Genomic DNA, 25,814 nt, shown 5'->3' on the forward strand with positions numbered 1-25,814 from the left:
CTTCTGACACCTCTATAATGGATGAACCAACAATCAATGTATGATGCTGATCAGGTCATGCTGGAGTGTATTCAGGTCAGTTCACTTGTGTAGCTCAATGTAATTGTTACATGTACAAGTGTGTATTCAGGTGTTTAAACTTCATGGAAACTAGTGGAATGTTACAGGCATTATAGCTTATCTAGTCCTCCCATAATGCAATAGTAAACATTTACATGGGAAATTCCCTTGTAGCTAAATTACCTGTCAAAGAATACTTGTGAAATGCTAATGAAGGACTTAAGAACTTTAACAGAAAATGCTAATTTCAAAGTGAGTGGCCGCTATGTATATGGTCGGAAGTCAAAAGTCTAAGTTCATTCCTCGTGCATTGCCATCAAAGGAAACACCTGTGTGGATAAAGACACTGTCAGCTTGCTTTCTGTGTAAAGGAGCTATAAATATGGATTAAAGAAATGATTCATCATTTTTGGACTATTTGGATTCTAACAGGGCAGAATAACTAAATGAGAAGATGGAGATGCCCTGACTTTTTCTGGGTAACCCTGAAGGACTTTTGGAAAAGTGGTAGTTTATTACATCACTTCCACCATTTGGAGTAACAAACTGTGATTTACCTGTTATTATATTTACCTGCTTTAATCTCTCAATAACTCTCATTCTTTTTTCTTAGCTAGTAAACCGATAGTTAGTTTATTATAGAATTGGCTGCCTGTGTTGTCTTTGGTGTAAGATCTGATGTACCAATTGGTCTGGGCTGATTGGTCTCTTGGGATTGGGAGAAACCTGATGTGATGTAATTTTAGATTTAAGTAACCTGTAATCACAATGTTCAACTTGTCTGAGTGGCAAGATAGATTGGAGCGGCTAAGGGAACTCCATGGTAAGACTGGTATAGTGAGCCAGGTACAGGTACAGCACTGGTACAGTCAATAGAGCAGCAGGACTGAACCCTGGGCCTCCCACTGTGGTGCCCTAATTACCGGGCTACAGAGTCATTTTCACTTGTGGACGCTCTGTCTCACTGGCCCAATGGACAGCCCCATCAGCCAGGATGGTGGAACAAGCTGGGACATCCGGACCAGAATCAATAAAGCCAGGAACACCTTCAGGAGCTTAAATACAGTCTGGAAATCATCAAACTACAACACCAAACCCATACTCAAGATTTATCAGAGATGTGTACTTTCATTACTACTTTATAGTGCAGAATGCTGGGGAATGACAAAGTATGGCATGTCCAAACTGTCTTCATTCCATACAACCTGCCTTAGAAAAATCCTTCATATCTTTTGGCCCAGAACAATCTCAGACCAAGATCTATTGACACAGTGCAGCCAAGAGGACCTGAGCACCGTCATGGCCAGGAGGTGTTGGAGATGGATTGGCCATGTGCTTCAGATGGAAACTGATGTCATCACCAGAGTAGCAATAAGATGGACACCTGAAGGCAAGCAAAAACAAGGCCTCCCAAAAACAACATGACGAAGAGCTGTGGAAGCTGAGCTGAAAAACCTGGGGCACAGCTGAGGAACCATTGAAAGACTTGCCAGAAACAGACAGGAGTGGAATAGATTAGTCACTGCCCTAAATGCCTGAGGTGTAGTGGGTACTTACTAACTAACTATCAGAATATCCCATAGCTCAGTGATTTGAGCACTCTCCTGAGTGGTGGTAGATGTCTATTCAGATCCTTTCTTCTCCTCTGGTAGAGAGAGGGGAATTAACCTGGTCTCTCTCATCCCAGGTGAATGCTCCAATCACTGGGCTAAAGTTATAAGGTGAGCACTGCCACTGCACCGCCGCCTCCTCCTCTGGTTACTTGGTGCGGAGTGAGGCACCTACCTGACTCCTTCTCAAAGGAAATGATGTAGGTGCCTAATCTGCCTGACTCCATTTCTGGATCACTAGCAGAGATAGGTACCTCCTTGCAGCCTGACTTTGGCTTCAATCTCTGTGACACACTTCTCTCATCAGCATCTCCCACAGGCCATCTTAGGTGTCTCCCTGCCTAACATGCTGGGTTTGTGGATCCCATTCTAAGGTGCCTACAGTTACCAACTCTTGGGATTTTTATTACAATTTGAGTGATTGTTCGGGTGTTTTCTACCTATCTCATGAAAGGCACCCACTCATGAATTTTCCCTTATTCAAAAGGACCACCATCTCCTATAGGGAGGCCAGATAGCGAGTGTGAAAAATTGGGACACTTTTTTGAGAGGGGTATAGTTGCCTCTATAAGACAAAGCCCCTAATATCGGGATGGTTCTAATAATATGGGGACACCTAGTCATCTTAATCTCCTAGGACTGTTCATGGGGAGGAGCAGTTAACTCATGTGATTAACTCAAAAAAATTAATCACAGTTAAAAAAATTAATTGCGTTTAATCACACTGTTAAACAATAGAATACCAATTGAAATCTATTACATATTTTTGAATGTTTTTCTGCATTTTCAGATATATTGATTTCAGTTACAACACAGAATACAAAGTGTACAGTACTCACTATAATATTTTTATTACAAATATTTGCACTGTAAAAATGATAAACAAAAGAAATAGTATTTTTCAATTCACCTAATACAAGTACTGTAGTGCAATCTCTTTATCATGAAAGTGCAATTTAGAAATGTAGATTTTTTTGGTTACATAACTGCAGTCAAAAACAAAACAATGTAAAACTTTAGAGCCTACAAGTCCACTCAGTCCTACTTCTTGTGCAGCCAATCACTAAGAGAAACAAGTTTGTTTACATTTACAGGAGATAATGCTGACCACTTCTTAATTAAAATGTCACCTGAAAGTGAGAACAGGTGTTAGCATGGCACTGTTGTAGCTGTCATCGCAAGATATTTGCATACCAGATATTCTAAACATTCGTATGCCCCTTCATGCTTTGGCCATCTTTCCAGAGGACACACTTCCATGCTGATGATGAATGTTAAAAAGATAATGCATTAATTACATTTGTGACTAAATTCCTTGAGGGGAGAATTGTATGTTTCCTGCTCTGTTTTACCCACATTCTGCCATATATTTCATGTTATAGCAGTCTTGGATGATGACACAGCACATGTTGTTCATTTTAAGAACACTTTCACTGCAAATTTGACAAAATGCAAAGAAAGTACCAAATCTCTAAAGATAGCTACAGCACTCGACCCAAGGTTTAAGAATGTGATTTGCTTTCCAGAACCTGAGAGGGATGAGATGTGGAGCATGCTTTCAGAAGTCTTAAAAGAGCAACACTCCGATGCAGAAACTACAGAACCTAAACCATCAAAAAAGAAAATCAACCATCTGCTATCATATGCAGAGTCAGTTAAGCCTGGCAGGAAATGTTGATGGTGCAAATCAGAGCTCTTGCTCTCTTTGTTTTTTATATAAGTTTTTTTTTTTCAAGCCTGACTTAACTTGCACAGGTACATTGTTGAAAATGGCAACAAAATGGAGATAGCATGGTCTGAGATTACTGGATATTCATATGCCACTGTCAACCAGAATGAGTCCAAAGGCATGTCACCAAACTTGATATTAAAAGAGTGGCTGATCCTTAATTTGGCAAGTTCCTTTTGAGTCATTATTGTAAGATTCTTAGCACTTTCCACTGCAGAGGAAATCCAAGGTTCCCAGACGCAGTTGAAATCTATTTGGGTTGAGGGCACTGACTTGTTTATCGAGACTTGCAGTACTTGGTGTGTTGTATTATTGGGGTCTGCCCTGGGGATTTCCCCTGGCATTCACTGGGGTTTGCTGTAACTCAGGGATGGTCTACACTACCGCTTAAGTCCATGTAACTTACATGGCTCAGGGGTGTGAAAATGACACCCTGCTGAGTAACATAAGTTACTTCAACTTAAAGAGATGTCCACACTGCACTATGTTGGCAGGAGAACGTCTAATGCCGACATAACTTCCGCCGCTCTTGGAGATGGAATAATGATGCCGATGGAAGAGTGCTCTCCCGTCGGCATAGCATGTCTTTATCATGCATCACAGTGGTGCAGCTGCATCAGTGTAGCTGTGCCAATGTAGTGCAGTAGTGTAGTCATGTCCTCACATTAGAGGTCTGCCTCTGGTATTTCTCTTGGCAGTGACTGGGGCTTGCTCCCTTTCGATAAAAGTGTTGCCCTATTGCTAAGTGTGGTGTCTTTCCCTGAATTAACCCTTTCCTTCCCAAAAGGGGGGGTTAATGTGCAGTCTGAGCGTGGGGACCGCCCCAATACAGGACAGAGTGCCACCCCTTTCTATTGGCCGCCCCAGGCACCTGCTTCCTTCACTGGTGCCTGGAGCCGGCTCTGCCCACAGCTGTCACTCCTCAGCCCAGGCTCAGCTCTGAGCTTCCCCCATTGCTTCCTGTTCCTTCCATTTATATTCTCCCAGTTACATCATTAGCCCACTGATTACAACCCAGGTATTCATAATCCCCCAACAGAAAGTGTTTAATGGCTCAGAGCTGAGCCTGCAGTCTTCTCCCAGCTGCACAACATCAGTGACTGGGGTGCTACTAATAGTGCCTTGTCACAAACTCATTTACTTTAATGTGTGTCAGCCTGATGTGTAAGAGTGAGGAGAATCAGGCTCTTGGCAATGTATCCAAATACACTGACATTCTGATTATATTCTACCAGTTATGATCTGGCTAAGTAAACAGTATGACACAGATTTTATTTTGATTGAGTTCTATACTGCATATTCAAAGGCCAAAGACTGTCTTTACAATACACATTCCACACTTCTAATGGCTTTGCTTGTCAGCAATCCGCCCAAGCATACTGTACAGCAAGTGCAGTTTGTTGATCTGATACAGTGTTTACTTGAAATTCTGTTGAATCTGCTGCTAAAGGAACCATCTGGGGAGAGGTGGTTATTCTTGTAGAGGAAGTAGAGTGCAAAAGATTGTTGCTGTGCAGGCTGCAGAGTTCCCTGGGAGAATCTGTGCTGCTCTGCATGTCATCGCCAACTGCAACCAGGATTTCCCTGCTCCTGCTTTACTACCTAAGAAGCTCCCAATAGTCTGGTGGAAAAACTGTAAAACAAATATATTGACCATGAGGCACTATAGGGTTCCTGGGAATCTGGATCATGCATTATCCTCCCAGCTACAGCCAGGGCCAGTACCAGGCACCAGTGGAGGAAGCATGTGCCTGGGGCAGCACATGCTAAGGGGCAACATTCCGTCCATTCTTGCGGTGGTGCAGTCTGGGCGGCTTTTTTTTTTTTTTTGCTTCAGGTGTTCGAGCGGCAAAAATGGTAGAGCCGGCCCTGGCTATAGCCCCTTTGTTTGCTATCTGTATGTAAATGAAAGTTAGGAGTTTTAGAGAGACAAGGTGGGTGAGGTAATATCTTTATGGGACCAACTTCTGGTGGTGAGAGAAGCGAACTTTTGAGCCACACGGAGCTCTTCTTCAGGTCTGGGAAAGATATTCAGGGTGTCACAGCAAAATGCAAGGTGGAACAGATGGTTTACCAAAAGTAGTTAGCACATATTGTAAGGGACTGTTCAAGGTAGAGTGGCACATTAACACCTCTGCAGTCCTAGGGGGTAAGTGGGTTACAGATTGTTGTGATAAACCATAAATACAGCATCTCACAGTATGTCTTCACTGGCAGAGTTTCTTCGCCAGCAGCTACATCGCCGCTCAGAGAGGGCTGAAGGAAACTGCTGTTGTGTGCTCACACTGTCAGCTGCCTGCGCAATAGCGTATTCACCTTGCGGCACTTGCATTGGCATTTGGAACCGTGCATTCTGGAAAGCTATCCCACAGAGAATCTCTTTCTCTTCTGCCGCTAATTGTTGTGGGAAGGTGGAGGGTGTTGCAGGGCATCCTGGGTCCTGTCCCAATACCCCATAATTCATTGCTTCACATCCCAGCAATCCCTGTGCTTCCATCTGCATTTGGCACCATCTTTCAACAGCTTGTATAGTGCGCACTTTGCTCTTTGGTCTGCAGGAATGGATCTTGCACTGTTGACCAATATGCTGTTCGCTCTCATTAACATGTCATGAGTGGCAGTAGAGTTACTCCTTAAACTACAAAGGCAAGAGGTGTCTGACATTGATCTCACCATGTGTAGTAGTTACGACATGAGATTGCTTGTAGCATTCACGGGGATGTTGACCACAGTGGAATGCTGCTTTGGGACTCAGGAAACAAGCACTGAGTGGTGGGATCACATCGTGATGTACATCTGGGATGACGAGCAGTGGCTGCAGAACTTTCGGATGAGGAAAGCCACTTTCATGGGACAGTGTGATGAGCTCGCCCCAGCCCTGCGGTGCAAGGACATGAGAATGAGAACTGCTCTGTTGTTGGAGAAGCGCATGGCGATTGCACTGTGGAAGCTGACTACTCCAGTCTGCTACCAATCGGTCACTAACCAGTTCAGAGTGGGAAAGTTGACCATTGGACTCATGTTTACGGAAGTGTGCAGGGCCATTAATCACATCCTACTGTGAAAGACTGTGACTTTGGGCAATGTGCGTGACATTGTGGACGGCTTTGCACAAATGGGCTTCCCTAAGTGCAGAGGGACGATATATGGCATGCATGTTCCAATTCTGGCACCAGATCACCTAGCCACCCAGTACATTAATTGGAAGGGGTATTTCTCTATGGTTCTCCAGGCACTTGTGGATCACTGTGGGTATTTCATGGACATTAACGCAGGCTGGCCTAGAAAGGTGCATGATGCACACATCTTTTGGAACACTGGCCTGTTCAGGAAGCTGCAAGCAGGGACTTTCTTCCTGGACCAGAAGATCACCGTAGGAGAAGTCGAAATGCTCATTGTGATCCTGGGAGACCTCGCCTAACCCTTAATGCCGTGGCTTATGCAGCCATACCTGGGGAACTTTGACAGCAGCAAGGAGCGGTTCAACAATGGGATGAGCAAGTGCAAGGTGACCGTTGAGCGTGCTTTTGGCCATTTAAAGGCCTGCTGGTGCTGAGCATGCCATGGCCCCACTTCTCTGTCTACCTCTCCACACTTCCCACCTGGCTGCCACCAAACAGCTGTTTGGCAGCATTAGCAAGTTCCGGGGGGGCGGGGGAGGAACGGGAACATGGCACGCTCAGGGGAGGTGGCAAGGAAGAGGCGGGGCTGGGGCGGGGATTTGGAGAAGGAGTTGGAATATTGGCAGGGAGAGGGCGAAGTTGGGGTGGGGACTTTGGGGAAGGGGTTTAAATGGGGGTGGGGAAGGAGTGGGAAGAGGCAGGGAGTGTGGGCAGTGCCGAGAGAAGAAGGGAGGTCGAGCACCCACGGGAAAGAGGGGAAGTCGAAGCCTATGCCTCCTCTCCTGTTTCCACTTCACCAAGCTCCAACTGCTGTGACTAGCTAGCCACCTCCGGGACAGAGAAGAGCTCCTGGCTGCATGCATCTCTGAACACTGAGTTGTCCTCTGCCTCTTGGTCCCCCTCCCTTTCCACATCCTCATCCAAGATTTCCTCCTGGCTTGGTCCAATCTTCACTGGCTCATGAGCCGCTGAAGTATCCAGGGGGCTTTTCACAGTGGAGGTGGGGTGTCCAGCTCTTAATAGAACCAGCACTCGTGGGTGCAGCACCAGCACGGTGGTTTGCTTTCTGCGCCTTGTGGTAGGCATTCCGCAGCTCATTCACTTTGACCCTGCACTGCAATGTGTCCAGTCATGGCCCCTTTCTGTCATGCATTGTTATATTGGTCAGTAGGTATCATAATTCCTATGGCTGGAGCGCAGCTGGGACTGGACAGCCTTCTCTCCCCAAATGCTGATGAGGTCCAGCAGCTCAGCATTGCTCCAAGCGGGGAATCGCCTGCTGCACCGAGCAGCCGTGGTCACCTGGAAAGATGCACTGAGACCACTGTACGCTTTTTCGAGCAAACAGGAAGGGGACTTTCAAAATTCCCAAGGCATTTAAAGGGTGGTGCTGATGGCTTGTCACCTGAGGGCAGGGCAGTAGACTTCAAACTGATGACCAGAGAAGCGAGAACAGGCATTGTGGGACACCTCCCGGAGGTCAATTGCAGTGCTGTAATCTACCAGGCTGTAGCCCCAGTGCAGAAAGCTGTATGCCTTTCGTTGGGGTGGATTTTTTTTACGGCGCTGCAACTGCGCAGTTTCTGCACACAAAGTGGCTTGCTGGTGTGTACACCTCAGGAGTTTCACTGTAGAAAGCTGCTAAACGGCGGAGAAACTTGCCAGTGTAGACAAGGCCTCAGTTCAGGCCAGGATTTGTAGTGTCTGGCCAAGTAATGAATTTAAGCTGCCAGGTTTATCTGTTGAAAGGTGTTGTGCAGGTTTCCTTTGAGGATGAGGACTGATAGATCAGATATAGAGTGATTGCTGTGTATAAAGTGTTCATCCACAGGTGATGGGGTGTTTTTGTCTTATTTTCCTGGGTGAGTTTATTCGCGAGCATAATGATTTCCTGGCTCCACCCACATCATTGTTATTGGGGCATTTAATGCACTGGATGAGGTACACCACATGTGATAGGCATATGGAGGATCCATGGGTCTTGAAAGATGTGTTGTAGTGGGGGTGTCCCTACACGTGGTGTACCTCATCCAGTTCACTAAACGCCCCAGTAACAATTATGTGGGTGAAACCAATCATTATGCTGCCAAAGTAAATTAACAGGCCCCTCTACTTGGAGTGGGCCCTTACACTATATGCTAATTACTTATGCTAAACAATTTGCTCCATGTCGCATTTTGTTGTGACACTGGAGAGTACGTTTTCCAGACCTGAAAAAGAGCTTGGGTGGCTTGAAAGCACATCTGTCTCACCAACAAAAGTTAGCCCAATAAAGATATTACCTCACCCACGTTGTTTCTTTAGTATCCTGGAACCAACACAGCTACAACTACACTGCATACACCAATAGTTAGGAACTTTGGGGGTTTTGTTTTTTAAAGACTGGAGTTTCAAACAAGCAACCATGATTTACCCAGTAAAATCCAACTAATCTCTCTTGCAGGATGATATTCTAGATCCTTTTTACAAAAGAAAAGTCATCTTTGAAAGCTCCTTTGCCAAGCTGTAGATTCTGTCTCTTTGAGCAGATGGGACTTCTTCACCCTGTCTGATGAAGTAAAGTGGAATTAAAGCAAATTTTATAACAATGAATAAATATGTTGTGTGTTAATATTACTCTGAACAGCTTCAGTGGGAGCTGCAGCAGGTCTTTCAAGCAAGAATCTGAGGTTGATGAAAGGGATAGGCTCAGGGGCCTGGTAGTGGACAGAGGCCCTTTAACACCTAGTTCTCTGTTTCAAATCCAGCTGGGGTCAGTAGTGTCTCAAAGTTCTGATCTGCGAGGAGTTTGGCTGCCATGTGCTTAATGCTTTTGGTTCACTGGGATCCATGTCATGAAAACTGTTATCATAATTGTCAGTATCAACAAAGGGCTAAGGAGTGAATGAGTGTGGAGGCTCAAACCAACCCGCCAGGGCTGAGGCTCATGTGCAGGACAAGTTGCAATACCACTGGCTGTGCTGGTCCTGTTTGGACAAATAGGTGTTGCACTGGCTCTGATTCCAGCACTAAACTCACTTTAAACATTAAAAATGAATGCAAAAAACTCCCCCCAAAAAACAAAGCATCTTCTCTCCCTTGGGTTCTGTGAGTGACATGAAGTGCAACAGCTTTGTTTGAAAAGAACATGCTTCCAGTAGAAATAGTTCCTTTAGAGAAGGATCCTTTCCAAATAGCTCCCAAATCTTGGGTTGTAAAGTTGAGCTTGGAACACATCTTTAACAGTGAGATATAAAGCCCTGTAAAAACAGGGTTTACAATAGACATGCCTTCATCTCTTGTTAAAGTGTAAGCTTCTTTAAGAAGCAATCATGTTGTCCTATGGGTTTGTACATCACCTGGCAAAGGGGGCCCTGATCCTGACTGGAGTTAGTGAGTGCTATTGAAATACAAATATTAATTAATTAATATTAACTGCATACAAGGACTCTGGGATCATAGTGCTAGATGAGGTTTGAGAGATGGATAAATCCCTTCTTCAAGCCAATAATAGAAACTCCAGAAGAAGATAAGGAATCTAGCATATGATTAATCAGTCAATCAGCCTGTTCTCTCAGTAGAGAAATAAGCATTTAATGTGCAGTGCATAGATAATTGCATTGGGAAAGAGAGGGGATAGCATGGCATCCAATATGCAGTGAGCAGTTCAGTGTAACACGTTGATAGGTTATATTTATTGCTTCCCCTTTACCCTGCCAAATTACACATTAATTCAGATGAAGAGTATGTGATATGAATAATTCTTTTCTCTCTTCTTAAATCTTTCTGGGCAGCTGTGGTGCAACCTAGCATTACGACAGAACCAGAAAGCAATCTTCAGCTGTGAATCTGCTGTGGGGGCTGTGCAATTAAAAGGGTCACCTTGTTGAAATTAGACTAGCTAGTGAGAGATGCAGCGTTTCCTAAGCCTCTAGGATACAGGGCCAGGAGCCTCACTGTCACAACCATCACTAATACACAAGCCCAGTTTTAATTGGGTTTTGTTCTTTTGGTACATTTACAGTGATGTGTTTCTGAAAGGTTCTATTCAGGTGGGCATGTCATAAACATCTCAGATGGTCCAAACACTGTCTCAAGCAGCTAGACAGAAGCTGTCATAAAAACTGAGACCCTTTTATAGATGTGCCTGTAAAGATGTCTACAGAAGAGAACAAGTTACATACCTACACCCAAAATTGCTAGCTTCCTTCATAAGAATACCAGCTAGCTTGCAAATAAGGTAAGAAATGACACAGCAGGACCAATCAATCAACCACAAAATGAAAGTTGCTTAGACAGATACTGCACCCATGAACCATAGAGTATAATGCCAAATCTAAACACTACATGGGAGGAAAATGTGCAGGGAACAGGAAACTCAGTTTCCTCCAAACTGTCCCATTGTGAGGGTTTTCTCCTCCGGGAATGGGCCTGGGATGTGGTTCTCTGAACTCTCAGATCTTCCATCATCATCCAAAGCTCTGCACAGATCTTGAAAGTCCCTTTCCAAGGAGCCATGGGGGCTTCTTTATTGGTCACTGCCTTCAACTTTCATGAGGGCTGGGAGATTCACTGTTCGCTGAACCCACTGTTAGACCTTAATAGTAAATACACTAATAATGCACGGCTGATGTGGTCTGTGGTACCTTTGATTGGGATGGTCTGTGTGGTTGAGTGTGGGAAATCTGGAAAGACCAGTCATGCCTTGGCTCTGTTTCTGCAACTTCTGTGCACAGAAAGGCCTTTTGGCACAGCATGTTGTGACAAAGTTCCTCCTCTACCTTGGTGGGTCCTGCGCTTATTGGCAGCTTTGCTCACCTCAGTGATCTCCCCCACAGTCTGGATCAACTCCTCCTGTGTCTGATCAGGAGTTGGGAGGTTTAGGGGGAACCCGGGCCTGCCCTCTACTCCGGGTTCCAGCCAGGGTCCTATGGATTTGCAGCTGTCTATAGTGCCTCTTGTAACAGCTGTGTGACAGCTACTCCTCCCTGAGCTACTTCCCCAAGGCATCCTCCAAACACCTTATTTATTCTCACCACAGGACCTTCCTCCTGGTGTCTGATAATGCTTGTACTCCTTGTCCTCCAGCAGCACACCCTCTCACTCTCAGCTCCTTGCGCCTGTTGCTCCCAGCTCCTCACACGCACTTCCTTTCCTCTGGCTCCTCCCCATCTGACTGGAGAGAGCTCCTTTTAAAACCCAGGTGCCCTGATTAGCCTGCCTTGATTGGCTGCAGGAGTTCTAATCAGCCTGTCTGCTTTAATTGGTTCTAGCAAGTTCCTGACTACTCTAGTGCAGACCCTGCTGTGGTCACTCAGGGAACAGAAAACTACTCACCCAGTGACCAGTATATTTGCCCTCTACCAGACTCCTGCATCCCACTGGCCTGGGTTTGTCACATATCCCTCCCCCCTGCTCAACACCAAGGAGTTGGGCAGCCTGGAAAGCCAGACAGTGCACACGTGACAAGCCATCGGCATTGCCATGATGGCTCCCTGCTCTATGTTGCACACAGAACTGGAAAGGTTGGAGGGATAAGAACCACCTGGTCACCCTTGTGTTCTTCTCCTTGTTCCACTGCATCCATTTAAGAGGGGCATGGTTGGTCACAAGGACAAATGTGAGCCCGAGCAAGTAGTAGCGCAATGCTTCCATGGCCCATTTTACGGCAAGGCACTCCCTCTCCACCACTGCATATTTTTGTTCCCTCGGAAGGAGTTTCCTACTGAGGTAGAGAATTGGGTGTTCCTCCTCCCTGACCATCTGTGATAGAATGGCCCCCAACCCTACTTCCGATGCATCCGTCTGCAGGATAAATTCCTTGGTGAAATCAGGAGCTATTAGTACAGGGTTACTGCAGACGGCAGTCCTTAGGTCTGTGAATGCTTCCTCTGCTGCATCAGACCACCTCACCAGATCAGATCCACGGGTTTTTACTAGGTCAGTCAGGGGGCTTGCCCTTGTGGCAAAGTGGGGGATAAATCGTCGGTAATACCCCACTACACCTAGGATTGCCCGGACTTGTTTCTTGCGACATGGTCTCGGCCAATTTTGGATGGCCTCCAACTTGTTCACTTGGGGTTTTACCAGACCTTTTCCCACAATGTAGCCAAGATATTTGGCCTCCGTAAACCCTACAGCGCACTTGGCAGGGTTTGCTGTAAGGCCAGCTTGCCTGAAGGTATCAAGGACTGCCTCCACCTTCTCTAGGTGACTGTCCCAGTCTGGGGTATGAATGACCACATCGTCCAAGTAGGCAGCAGCATAACTGTTATGCGGGCGTAACAGCTTAACCATGAGGCGTTGGAAAGTAGCTGGGGCCCCATGTAGTCCAAAAGGGAGGACAGTATATTGAAAAAGACCCTCTAGTGTAGAGAACGCAGTCTTTTCCTTTGCGTCTTCTGCAAGGGGAATCTGCCAGTACCCCTTTGTCAAGTCTAGAGTAGTCAGGTACCGGACATTACCCAGACAGTCCATTAGCTCATCTATGCGAGGTATGGGGTACGCGTCAAACTGGGATACTTCATTTAGTGGCTGGAAGTCGTTGCAAAACCTTGTGGTGCCGTCAGGTTTGGGCACCAGCACAATTGGGCTGGACCACTGACTGTGGGATTCTTCGATGATCCCCAACTCCAGCATTTTTTTTACTTCTGCTTTTATTTCCTCCCTTTTGGCCGCTGGCACCTGATAGGGCCTCATTGTTATTCTGGCCCCAGGGTTCGTGACGATGTGGTGATACGTCTCGGTTGTTCGACCCGGTTTTGTCAAGAACACATCTTGGTTCCGGAAGATCATCTCAGTCACCTCATTCTTCTGGTCTGGTGTTAAATCAGGAGACACTCTCACTTGTTTGGAAGGCTTGTTTTCCTGGGTTAGGTCTTTTTGGACACTTATGCACGCCTCCTGTGCATGCCAGGGTTTCAGAAGGTTGATGTGATAAATCTGTTCTTGTTTTCGGTGTCTTGGCTGCCGCACCTTGCAGGTTACTTCTCCCACGGGTTCAACCACCTCATAGGGCCCCTGCCATTGGGCCAGAAGCTTTCTTTCTGCTGTGGGTACCAACGCCATCACTTGATCCCCTGGTTGGAACTGTCGGACTTTTGCCTGGCAATTGTAATAGGTTCTCTGGGCCTCCCGTGCCTTTTCCAAATGTTCCCGTACAATAGGGGTGACACGGGCTATCTGGTCTCTCATCTGTATTACATGTTCTATTATATTTCTCCCCTCGTTGGGTTCCTCTTCCCAAATCTCTTTGGCGATATCTAATATGCCACGGGGGTGACGTCCGTATAATAACTCGAATGGGGAAAACCCAGTTGAGGCCTGAGGTACCTCCCGGATAGCGAACATAAGGAAGAGCAGTAGGGTGTCCCAGTCCTTCCCGTCCCGACTTACCACCTTCCTTATCATAGCCTTGAGGGTTCGATTAAACCTTTCTACCAACCCATCAGTCTGCGGGTGGTAAACTGAAGTTCTCAGGGTATGTATATGAAGCAGCGTACAGAGGTCCTTCATTAGCTTTGACATAAATGGGGTTCCTTGGTCTGTTAATATCTCCTTTGGTAGCCCCACTCGGGCAAAGATCCCCACCAGCTCTTTGGCTATCGTTTTAGAGGCTGTGTTCCGCAGGGGGACAGCTTCTGGGTAGTGAGTAGCATAGTGCAAAACAACAAGTATATATTGGTGGGCCCGAGCCGTCTTTTCCAGGGGTCCCACTAGGTCTATGACTATTCGCTCAGAGGGGACCTCTGTGATGGGAAGGGGTACTAAAGGTGCCCTCAGGTGGGGATGGGGACTGTGCAGCTGACACTCCGGGCAGGACACACAGTACCTTCGCACTTCTTCATGTACTCCGGGCCAGAAGAATCGTCGTAGGACTCATGCCAGGGTCTTCTCTACCCCAAGTGCCCCCCAAAAAGATGACTATGCGCAAGACTTAATACAGCGTTCTGGTGTTTTTGAGGTACTAAGATCTGCTATACCTTCTGCCCCTGTACTGATGCAACTCGGTATAAGAGATTCTTCTTCATTATGAAGTAGGGTCCTGGTCCCTGTGTTCTCCCTTCCACGGGGACCCCATCTATTTCAGTCACCTCCTTTCTAATGTTGTTGTACCTTGGGTCTTCAGCCTGGTCCTGTCCAAAATTTCCTCTTCCGGGGCTAATCTGCCCAAGATCTAGGGGCCTAGTCTCTGTTGCCTCTACTGGTTCAGAAGTGTTAGGGTGGGGGTCAGACTCAGGAGCTTCTCCCTCCTGGGTGGCCTCCTTTTCAGCTACGTGGGTCCGCCTATCTACGAGAGCAACCCTCTGGCTTTGGGCCAGTATTCAGGTTCCCAAGGCCTTAGCTGCCCTCCTTTCCCTTTTCGACTTTCTACCATGTCTGGGAATGGAAAATAAATCTGGGGATATTTCAGAGAAGACTGGGGGTTGACAATCCACTGTGGATGCCTCACTAACTTCAGGATTCCCCTCTTTCTCCAATCCTCCTACTGGGAGTAAGTCTCCAAACCATGGGAAGTCCCTCCCTATGAGCACCGAGTATGGGAGTTTAGGGACTACACCTGCTGCTACCTCAGTAGTGTTCCCCTGAATCTCGAGTTTTACTGGGATAGTGGGGTAATAACCAACTGTCCCATGGACGCATGTTATCCCCGTACACTTAGCCCGCAGCAGCGGACTACACTTCACAAGCTTCCCCGAGACAAGCGTGATAGTACTCCCCGAATCAACCAGTGCTGTGGTCTCTACCCCATTTAGCTTTACTGGTCTGGTGTACATATGTGGGGTTAGTGAGACCCCCACAAGGTGGATTAGGGAGCATGGGTCTGCCCAGTTCCCCAGGTTACACTGCATAGGCTCCTCAGCATTGGGACACTGTGCAGCTATATGTCCCCACTCCCCGCAGGCATAACATCTGTATGGGGCCTTAAGCATTCCCTAGTCTCTTGGTTTGGGCAGTCTAACATCACGATCCTCTTCTCTTTCAGTTCTCTGACTCTTTGTGGCTTCTGGTGAGCCTTCAGCCCCTCTCTTTTTCCACCTGGGCTCTCCTGGTGGCCCCGTCACTCAAGCTCTAGGGCTTAGTGCTGCTAGTTTAACCCGGGGTGCCTCTTTCTTAACTGGTCGGGTCAGCTCCCTCGCTGTCCTTCGCCTTTCTACCAGTGCAACAACCTCATCATAGGTGGAGGGTTCGTTTCGGTTTACCCAGGCACGAAGGTCTGTCGGTAGTCCCCTCATGTATCGGTCGATGACCAGAACCTCTAGTATCTCTTCTGAACTCCGTGACTCCATTCGCAACCACTTTCGTGCAAGATGGATGAGGTCATACAATTGGGACTGCGGGGTTTTATTTTCCTGGTACCTCCACTCGTGATACCACTGGGCCCGCACTGCAGTCATTACCCCAGATCTGGCCAGGATCTTTGCTTTCAGCTGGGGGTAGTCTGCTGCAGCCTCTTCAGGCAGATCATAGTAAGCCTTCTGGGCCTCTCCACACAGGAATGGGGCAAGGGTGCCAGACCACTGATCTCAAGGCCAGGCCTCCCATAGGGCTGTCCTCTCAAAGGCCAGAAGATATGCCTCTACATCATCCTCCCGCGTCATTTTGTGCAGCCAATGGTTGGCCCCTATGAACTGCGTCCTATCATGGCCATGGTTCAGTTCTGTAAGGGTTTTTACCTGGTTTACCAGTTCTCACAACATAGCTTGGTCTTGAGAAGCCTGGTCCATCAGCAGGCGATTAGTCTCTTGCTGCAGCCGCACTGCCTCCTGTTGGGTAGCTGCCTGGACACGGGTAGCCTTCTTCCGGGGCGCCGTAGCTTGTATCAATGCCTGCACTAAGTCCTCCATCGTGGTGAAGAAAAATAAACCCTCTACCTTTTTTTTTTTTTTAAATCACCCTTCTTCTTCTGCTGCGCTGTGCACACCAAGATCCCACCCCTGACACCAGTTGTGACAAAGTTCCTCTTCTACCTTGGTGGGTCCTGCGCTTATTGGCAGCTTTGCTTACCTCAATGATCTCCCCCACAGTCTGGATCAACTCCCCTTGTGTCTGATCAGGAGTTGGGAGGTTTGGGGGGAACCCGGGCCCGCCCTCTACTCTGGGTTCCAGCCCAGGACCCTATGGATTTGCAGCTGTCTATAGTGCCTCTTGTAATAGCTGTGTGACAGCTACACCTCCCTGGGCTACTTCCCCAAGGCCTCTTCCAAACACCTTCTTTATCCTCACCACAGGACCTTCCTCCTGGTGTGTCACGGTAGAATTCCCCACTCTGACCCTTAGCGTCCAAAAGATGAGGTACCAGCATGAATTCCTCTAAGCTCAATTACCAGCCTAGTACTTGCTGCCACCAACCAGGAATTCCAGTGCTTGGTACTCTCTGGTCCCCCCAAAACCTTGCCCGGGGACCCCCAAGAACCAGTCCCTCTGGATCTTAACACAAGGAAAGTAAAACCTTTCCCTCATCGTGGCCTCTCCCAGGCTTCCCCTCCCTGGGTTACCCTGGAAGATCACTGTGATTCAAACTCCTTGAATCTTAAAACAGAGAGGAAAATTCACCTTCACCCCCTCCTTCTCTCTCCCCCTTCCAGACTCTCCCTGAGAGAGACAGTAATCCTAACACAGAGAGAACTTAACCTCTCTCCCCCTTCCCTCCTTTCTCCCCACCAATTCCCTGGTGGATCCAGACCCAGTCCCCTGGGGTCTCACCAGAATAAAAAAACAATCACGTTCTTAAACAAGAAAAGCTTTTAATTAAAGAGGGAAAAACAGTAAAAATTATCTTTGTAAATTTAAGATGGAATATGTTACAGGGTCTTTCAGCTATAGACACTGGGAATACCCTCCCAGCCTAAGTATACAAGTACAAATTAAAATCCTTTCAGCAAAATACAAATTTGAACTCCTTCCAGCCAAATACACATTTGCAAATAAAGAAAACAAACATAAGCCTAACTCGCCTTATCTACCTAGTACTCACTGTTCTGGACATATAAGAGACTGTATCAAAAAGATTGGAGAGAAACCTGATTGCACGTCTGGTCTCTCTGAGCCCCCAGAGTGAACAACAACCCAAAACTAACAGCACACCGAAAAACTTCCCTCCCTCAAGATTTGAAAGTATCCTGTCCCCTGATTGGTCCTCTGGTCAGGTGACAGCCAGGCTCACTGAACTTGTTAACCCTGTACAGTCAAAAGAGACATGAAGTACTCCTGTTCTATTAACCCTTAACTATCTGTTTATGACATGGTATCTGATAACGCTTGTACTCCTTAGTTCTCCAGTAGCACACCCTCTCACTCTCAGCTCCTTGCGCCTCTTGCTCCCAGCTCCTCACACGCACTTCCTCTCCTCTGGCTCCTCCACATCTGACTGGAGAGAGCTCCTTTTAAAACCCAGGTGCCCTGATTAGCTTGCCTTGATTGGCTGCAGGTGTTCTAATCAGCTTGTCTGCCTTAATTGGTTCTAGCAAGTTCCTGACTATTCTAGTGCAGACCTTGCTCTGGTCACTGAGGGAACAGAAAACTACTCACCCAGTGACCGGTATATTTGCCCTCTACCAGACTCCTGCACCCCACTAGCCTGGGTCTGTCACAATACCTAACAAAAGAGCTTCTGTAGGTAAGGGTGTGACAACGCCACAGAGTCACAGCTTCCCTCCTTCCATGTTGTCTGAGGAGATGCACTGGCATCTGGGCACCCTCAGCTGAAAGAAGCAGAGGGTATGATCCAACCCAAGCTAACTAGTTACAGTCACAGCCCTGCACCATGTACGTGAATGAGAATTTTGCTATTGGCTTCAGTGGGAGAAAGATCAAGTCATACTGAACACTGTCCCGCAGCTTAGAGCCTCGCTGTAGAATGTAAGCAGAACCTCCATTTCATTCTCTTTCTTAATTCATGTGTAATTCCCATCTGTTTGCTCTTAACTGCAGGTAACAAATCTCTTCTAGATAGTTTGGAATGTATTTGGTCAAATAGGACCAGATGTCCTTGTGGAGCAATATTGTCCATGCTATTGTAAGCTATTTGGGGGCAGGGACTGTCTGTCACTATTTATCAGTAGAGTGCCTAGCACAAGCTGATTAGGCTCTAAGGAGTACCACAATATATGTATTGAATTACAAATTAATTCTGTCACTCATCACCATAACCTTAGATAGGGATTTCCAATCATTCCTCACAGGGAGACCAATTCAGAAGTTGAGCCATTAACCACATTTCTTTTCCTATACTTTGTTAAGGTCTGAATTGAGTACCAGAATACTAGGACTGGAAGCTGTGACGCAGTAGGGAGCGGGGTGGATTGACCTGGGAATGTCGTTTAGTTTTACTGGGACTGTCTGCATGGGGGATGGGAGAGCAGGGGATGACTTTAAGTGAGGGACGGTACCTGAGCCTGTAACCTGAGCCAGGAGTGGGTGGGGCAAGTCGACACTTTTGCCGGGGAAACTGGACAATGGAAGAGAGCCTGCTGGAGGGGGTTTTTTTAGTTTCAGTTTTGGGCTGGCTGGGAAGAGGCAGGGGACCCAATTCTGGGGTCTAAGATCCTTGCCCCCGAGAGGGACCTGGCTGAGGGGTCCTGCTTGTACCTACAAGCCCTGCTTGGGAGTGTGTTCCTGTCATCAAATAAACTTTCTGTTTTACTGGCTGGCTGAGAATCATGGTGAAGCGCAGGAAGTGGGGGGTGCAAGGTCCTGACTCCCCCACACTCCATGACAGAAGCCTATTAAGGAGCACTTGTGTGTGCCACATAGTGGACTGGCCTGCTTTGGTGCACATTTGCTGAGGATTTCCTTTAATGGGATCAGAGCAATATTGTGGTGCAGGCCTACTTCACTCAGTACTTTTAAATGTGCTCTTATAGAATGGCAGAAAAACTTTTACAAAAAATAAAAACAAAAGAAATTATCACTCCGTTTATTAAATTAAAAAGCCCAGGTTTATGTAGGCCCTACAGTTTTGGATTTCTTGTGCTTTGGCTGGCAATGCAATGATAGCCAACAGCGTAAGCACAAGTTAACCAATCATTCCTAATCCCACAGCTGTGCTGCCTTCAAGTCTGGCATCATCCGTGATATTGATTTCCAAACAAGGAAATTACAGACTATAGCAAGAGCCTATTTAATTTAAGCAGGAAAGAAAAGCATTCCCCAAGTTTTTTGTTGTTGTTGAAGTGTGAAATTTGTCAAGGAGGAGTTGTTGGGGAGAAGTGTCTAAGAATGTATGCTCTGGCTTGTAGATGAAGCTATAGTGCATAATAAATGGTGAAGCTATTTACTTTTAAAGGGTCCTTGACTGTTCCTGCCATAAACACAACCAAGCTGTACATGAGTTAGCACATTTTAAATAAAATCAACAACATAAGAACAAATCCAAATCTAACCCAACGCCATCTGCCACAGAAGATACTGCTGCTACATACAAGAATCTCATTAGTATCTTATAAAAAGAAGATCATATCCACAAATGAATGTACTTTCAATACAGTGTATATAAAATGCAGTCAATATTAAAATGACTCATGGAAAAATGGACCTCCATCTCCTGCTGCAGCCCCGCCAGCAGTGACAGTGTCATAGCAGTACAGGATAGCTGTGCATACATCCATGCCTGTAATCTTTTAAGAAAATATTTTAAACAGCTTCGTCGAGCAGACTGAGAAATAAGGATAAATTGCCAACTGCAGATAAGACTGATGCTGGTACTGCCTGAGTCTCCTCTAATTACACCACTATCAATTAGGACTAACTCAGAGAAGTCAGTGGACCTACACCCAGGGAAAAGAATGTAACTGAGAGGGAATCGGACCCATCAAAACCCATATATCATGTCTCAGGTTCAGGGCTGCCATGAGAAGTTCTGGGTATAGGAGGCATTAGAAAATCCAAGGTCCCTTTTCTTCATGTATCCATGCCATTCCATTCTCCTCTATGTCCTCTTTCCTGGCCCTCTCAGTAAGTGATAATCCAATAATGAACTGCCCTTTCGCCTCAGTCCTTCCATGATGGGGAGCACAGTTCTTGCTGCCAAATCCATTCCTTGTTACTGTGTTATACAGCTGCTGTGAAGTTCTGATCTCTGGGATCTGGCAATGTCTGGGCAGTGTCAGCATTGCTCTCAGAACTGCAGCCAAAATGGGGAAGGAGGGATTTAATACTGGCATAAGCTTTGATTTAAACGGTTACTTGCAGTTACAGGGCCTGGCAAATTAACCTCATCTGCCCCTTCCTCTCAGTGGCGCTGCCCAGGTTTCACTCCGTCCAAATCCTCCCTTGACCATTTTTTCCAGCTTTCAATTACCATAAGGGCCTTACGCTGTCCTCCTCCTGCTCCCTGCCCCAGCCCCAGTGTAAGGAATGTGCCAGGGATAGGAGGGGTCAGACGCATTGCTACAGGGATTCAGGGTGGCAGAGGAGACTACAGGCAGCTTGGGAAAGCTGCTCTGTGGTAGTGTGTGTAGTTACCATCCATAGCAGCCCACAATCCAGATGGCACACAGCCACTTGTGCCCTCACTCCCTCTGGTTCACCTTCTGTGATGCACCTCTCAGAATAGCTCTGGGCCTGCGTTGAAGAATTTATAATACGGAGTCCTGATCCTGCAATTAAAGCCACGAGGGCAGACTGTTATGCCCATTTGGACTTCCAGTGATGCTCCACATGGGTCCATCCACATGGATCTGATTGCAAGATCAGGGCCTAAGTAAGATGAGAACAGCCAAAGGAGACACTAACATAGGGCAGGGTATAAAAATGAGACGATAACATGAACTTGCAGCCACTTAGGAGAGAAATGGTCAGGTGGATAATTTCTTATGATTCATTTATTTAAGTAATGCATAGATGCTAAAAATAATCTATGGTTTTAAATATATATTTTTAAGGAGCATTACAATTTTATGGAGCTTTTTTTGTTTGTTTCTACTGAAGATAAAAGGTAGTGGACAAGGTCAGGAGAAGTGCACCAGGTATAAGGGGCAGCATGAAGGAAAGGATGGAGATTGGCCTGGGAACAGGGCAAATGGAATGGAGAATAAGAGGGGGATACGCTACAGAGGATCTTGCCAATAAGAACAAGGAGTTTGAGTTTGATGTGGTAGGGGCCAGCAGTGCAACATATAGAAAGCCTGCCACGATCAATTGTAACATCGGGAGAGGAGGAGGATTGTTTCTGGATGGACTGAAGGTGGCTGCAGTAGTAAAGGCATGAAATAAATGCCTGGCTCTGGACAAATATCCACATGTGGGGAAGAAATAGGGTGGATAGATTTCAGAGATGATATAGAGAGAGAACTAGCAGAATTTACTAATTATGAGGGGAGTCAAATGTGATATCTAGGTTGCAGTGCTGTTTGAGAAGATGGTGGAATTGTTGATCATAATGGGAAAAGGCATGTGAGGGAGACAAAAAAAGTGAATTCAACTTCTGCTGTGTTACGTTTGAGCTGGTGGCAGGACTGACAATGTCAGTCAGCCATTTGGAGAGGCAAATGTAGGCAGATTTGTGTTCTTCCTGCTAAAGCTCAGAATTGGTTCTTTACTCCAAAAATACACTTTGTTTTTATTTATTTGAAACCTTTTAGATAATCGTTCATTGTCACTTCCTTATGGCCTGAGCCTTCAAAATGCTGAGCACTCACAACACCCGGCTGACATTTACTGGTGGACCTGGGTTTAATTTCTCCACTTTTCAGATTGTTTTTGTGAAAGGTTTTCAAGAATGATAGGCTAAAAATATTGGAACAGACTTTCTGTCTTGCCTCCATAATTATAATGCTCATTTTTTAAAAAACAATTAAATTAAATTAATATTATAAATTCTACATATAACTTCAGACACACAAGGGGATGCATCGGTCCAAGTTATTTCCTGCCAAACAATCCAATTGCAAAGAATACTAATAAAGCTTATTGAAATGTGGTTGAGGCATGAAGCATGCTAATCACTCTGGTGCAGAATCTGAATGCTCAGAATCCCAAAAAAGCATTTAGATGGGAAATGTTTACTATAACAGATCCATGGCTGCACCCATGTGGATGCTACAATCTCAGCTAAGGTTCATTACTTAAATTGAAAGCTCTTTGCAACAGGGACTATCTTTTCTGGGGGGAAGGGGAGTGTCTAGCACACTGGAGCACTGATCCCTAGCTGGAGCTGCTAGACACTACAGCCAGTGATGAGCTGCCAAAATCTTAACAACTGGTTCCCTATAAAAAGTTCTGATTTAAGGGTGGGGGGCGAGGGAGTGGGGGGGCAGGGGGAGACATACCCATGGGGCAGGGGGCCCCTGTAGGGCCTGGGGCAAATTGCCCCACTTGCCCCCCGGCAACCCTAGAACTTGCAGCCCCCTTCCCCCTTACCTTGCCGGCAGCTCAAAGCAGCAGGAGGACTCAAGAGCTCAGCTGAGCTGCCCAGCTGCTGGCCATGCTGCAGCTCTGCGGGGGGGTGAGCTGGGAGGAGACATCCTCTTGGGGCCAGGGGCCCAGGGCAAATTGCCCCACTTGTCGTCCCCCCCACTACCCCGGAGCTTGCAGCTCCCTTACCTTGCCGGCAGCCCAGAGCTCATCTGAGCTGCACAGCTGCTGGCCATGCTGCGGCTCTTCGGGGTGGGGGAAGCGGGGGACGGCCCGGGGGAGACATCCTCTTGGGGCCAAGGGCCCCTGCAGGGCCCGGGCCAATTGCCTCACTTGCTCCCTCCCTTCCCCTCTGGCCAGCCCTGGAGCTTGCAGCAGCCGCCCACCCCCCCACCTTGCTGGGCCTCTCAAAAAGCGGCAGCAAGATGACTCCAGAGCTCAGCTGAGCTGCCCAGCTGGTGCCGGTGGCTGGCCACGCTGCAGCTGGGGGGAAGCGGGCAAAGGGCCGGGGGAGCCTCAGCCTCCCCAGCTGGGAATCCACGGACCGGAGTTCTTTGCCCACCTCCTGGCCCTTTAACAACCGGTTCTCCACGGAGGTCTGATTTTAGCAACCGGTTCTTGGGAACCTGTGGGAACTGGCTCCAGCTCACCACTGACTACAGCTTTACAAACCATAACACCACCCTTGCAGTTCGGGGAACAAAACTTGGGTTGTTAGCTGAGAAAACAAAGCCCTGTAGCACTTCGGCTAAAGGATAAGTTGCCAGTTGTTACCACTAGCATTACGTGTGATATCCCATTCATATGCTAGCCATAAACATGTATTTATTTAAATGTATGCCTTGTGCATAAATAAACCGTATGACCTTTACACAATATTACATAAAAGCAAAACGGGCTGTCCACCCACAGATCTTAATGAAGGAGAAAATACTTCTCAGCTCCAACCAACTCCCCAGATTCTCCTTCATCTCATCCATCCATCACCATGCCTCAAGGAAAAACCTTGCATTTGTGAGGTGCAGTGCACTCTCCCATATGGATAAAAATGTGTGTCCTTGCACTGTATCTTGTAAAGTCTTTTGGAATTTAACAGAAAATCATAGCCCCTCTGTGGGCTTTAGAACTATCCCACAGAAAAGAGTGAAGCATGATATCCATGCCACAGAATTTTTCTGTAGGATGGTTTTAAAAAACTATAGCAAGGACATCATTCTCTATTAAATTCTGTAGGGTTTTAGAGTGATTTTTATATCCCTTTATTATATCTCTGTAGAATCCTATTGGTTTAATTGCTATTGCTCTACATGAACTTTCCATAAGAGTACAAATCCCATAGCACTTTTCACAGGAGTAGGGAGTAGGTATGGTACCTAATCAAATTCCAGCTGGCTAATTATTTTTCCTGCTTAACTCTTTGCTGTTTCAGTTGAATACAGCATTCTGTTGTGCTTCCTCTCCAGTGTTGCTGTGTGCTGGTTGACGGCTGCTGCCTTCCTTCCTTCCTTCCCAGAAGTGGCTGCATGTCATTGATGGTTGCAGTGATCTCTGAATACGTGGTGTGGAAAGTATGTTAAGTGCTTTGTGATCTTTGTATGAAAGAAAAAATATAGATGCCAGTTATTTTCATCTCAGAAAAGCAATCTGATTACAGAAAGAACACCCCAATAGGTAGACATATGTATAGCGAGGTTTGCACATGAGTATCCAAATAAAACAGTTTCTGGAGAAGACATACGCAGATTATGAAGAGTGCAGAGGGAGCCTCTTCATTGCTGAAATCCGCCAACAAGTTGTCCCTTCCCTTCATTTCTAGGTTTTGAGTAGATCTGGTTGAAAAATGGGATGTAACTTGTGCAAAAATGTTAGCTTTTTTCATCTAAATTTCAAATGTTAATGACAAAATTTCATTGAAATTGTGAATTTCATAGATTTTCAACCAGCTCTAGTTAAGAAGCATCCACACATAAAATAACCTGATAGACCATGACTGTCCTGGCACCAGTCTGGATCCTATAGCGATGAGAGAACAGTCAAGACAGTTATCTGCTGCTGGAGGTCTCTCGGTCAAGGCAGGAGCTCACCATACAGAAAACTCAAATCACATATCTTTGGGAACATGCCTTCAGAATGCAATTTCTGGAAAAAAACATTACTTATAATTTAATAGCATCTTGAAGCTCCATCAACCCAGTGGTTAAGTATTTTAAGATTACTCACTGCTTTCTTGAGAGAATGGTAGAAAGTTACATCAGTGTTCCCTTCTCCCACACACCTGCCATCCTCCCCTGCTACGTCAGTGTGCAACCTCATGAAGGATCAGAGTCATATAATTGCAATAAGATTTCCTAGCTCTTGCCTGTCTCTAATCAGAGATTATTCAAGTGCTTGAGAAAAACGTTACATTCTCTTGCCCTGGGTTGATGGTGAAGATTTAAACCACAGTCCATGCTGTTGCAGCCTGCTAATAGGCTATAAATTTGGGCCTCCTGCATTCTGGATGTTTCATAGCATGTTTAGAGAGAAGATAAAAATGAAAGAAGAATGTTCTGGGAAAAGTGAGGCCTAACACATGAAAGCTAATAAATACTAGAAATCTATAGGCCAATACATGCTCTTGAATGGCTCAACTGAGCTTTAACACACTCTGTGCTGAACCTTGCTGCATGGCACCTTCCTTTAAGTTTTTTTACATTTCAGACTGTGCAGCATCGCAGTCATGTGATTTGCTTGTTACCATGGCAACAAACCTTGCTTAGTGAACAGTGTTGAGTAAAATCCCACATAGAGACCATCCTGTTAGACCTTTCCACTGGCAGCATTGCTAGCTTTGCACAATAGAACTTCCAACTGATGCATGGGGGGACAAGATGGAACTCCAGTGGTTTCCGTGGTGTATTACACCAGAGGATTAATTTGCCCCTTCATGTTTGTTGGTGGGGGGGGAGGTTAACAGGG

Source organism: Gopherus flavomarginatus, chromosome 2 (genome assembly GCF_025201925.1).
Source record: "Gopherus flavomarginatus isolate rGopFla2 chromosome 2, rGopFla2.mat.asm, whole genome shotgun sequence".
Classification (NCBI taxonomy): Eukaryota; Metazoa; Chordata; order Testudines; family Testudinidae; genus Gopherus; species Gopherus flavomarginatus.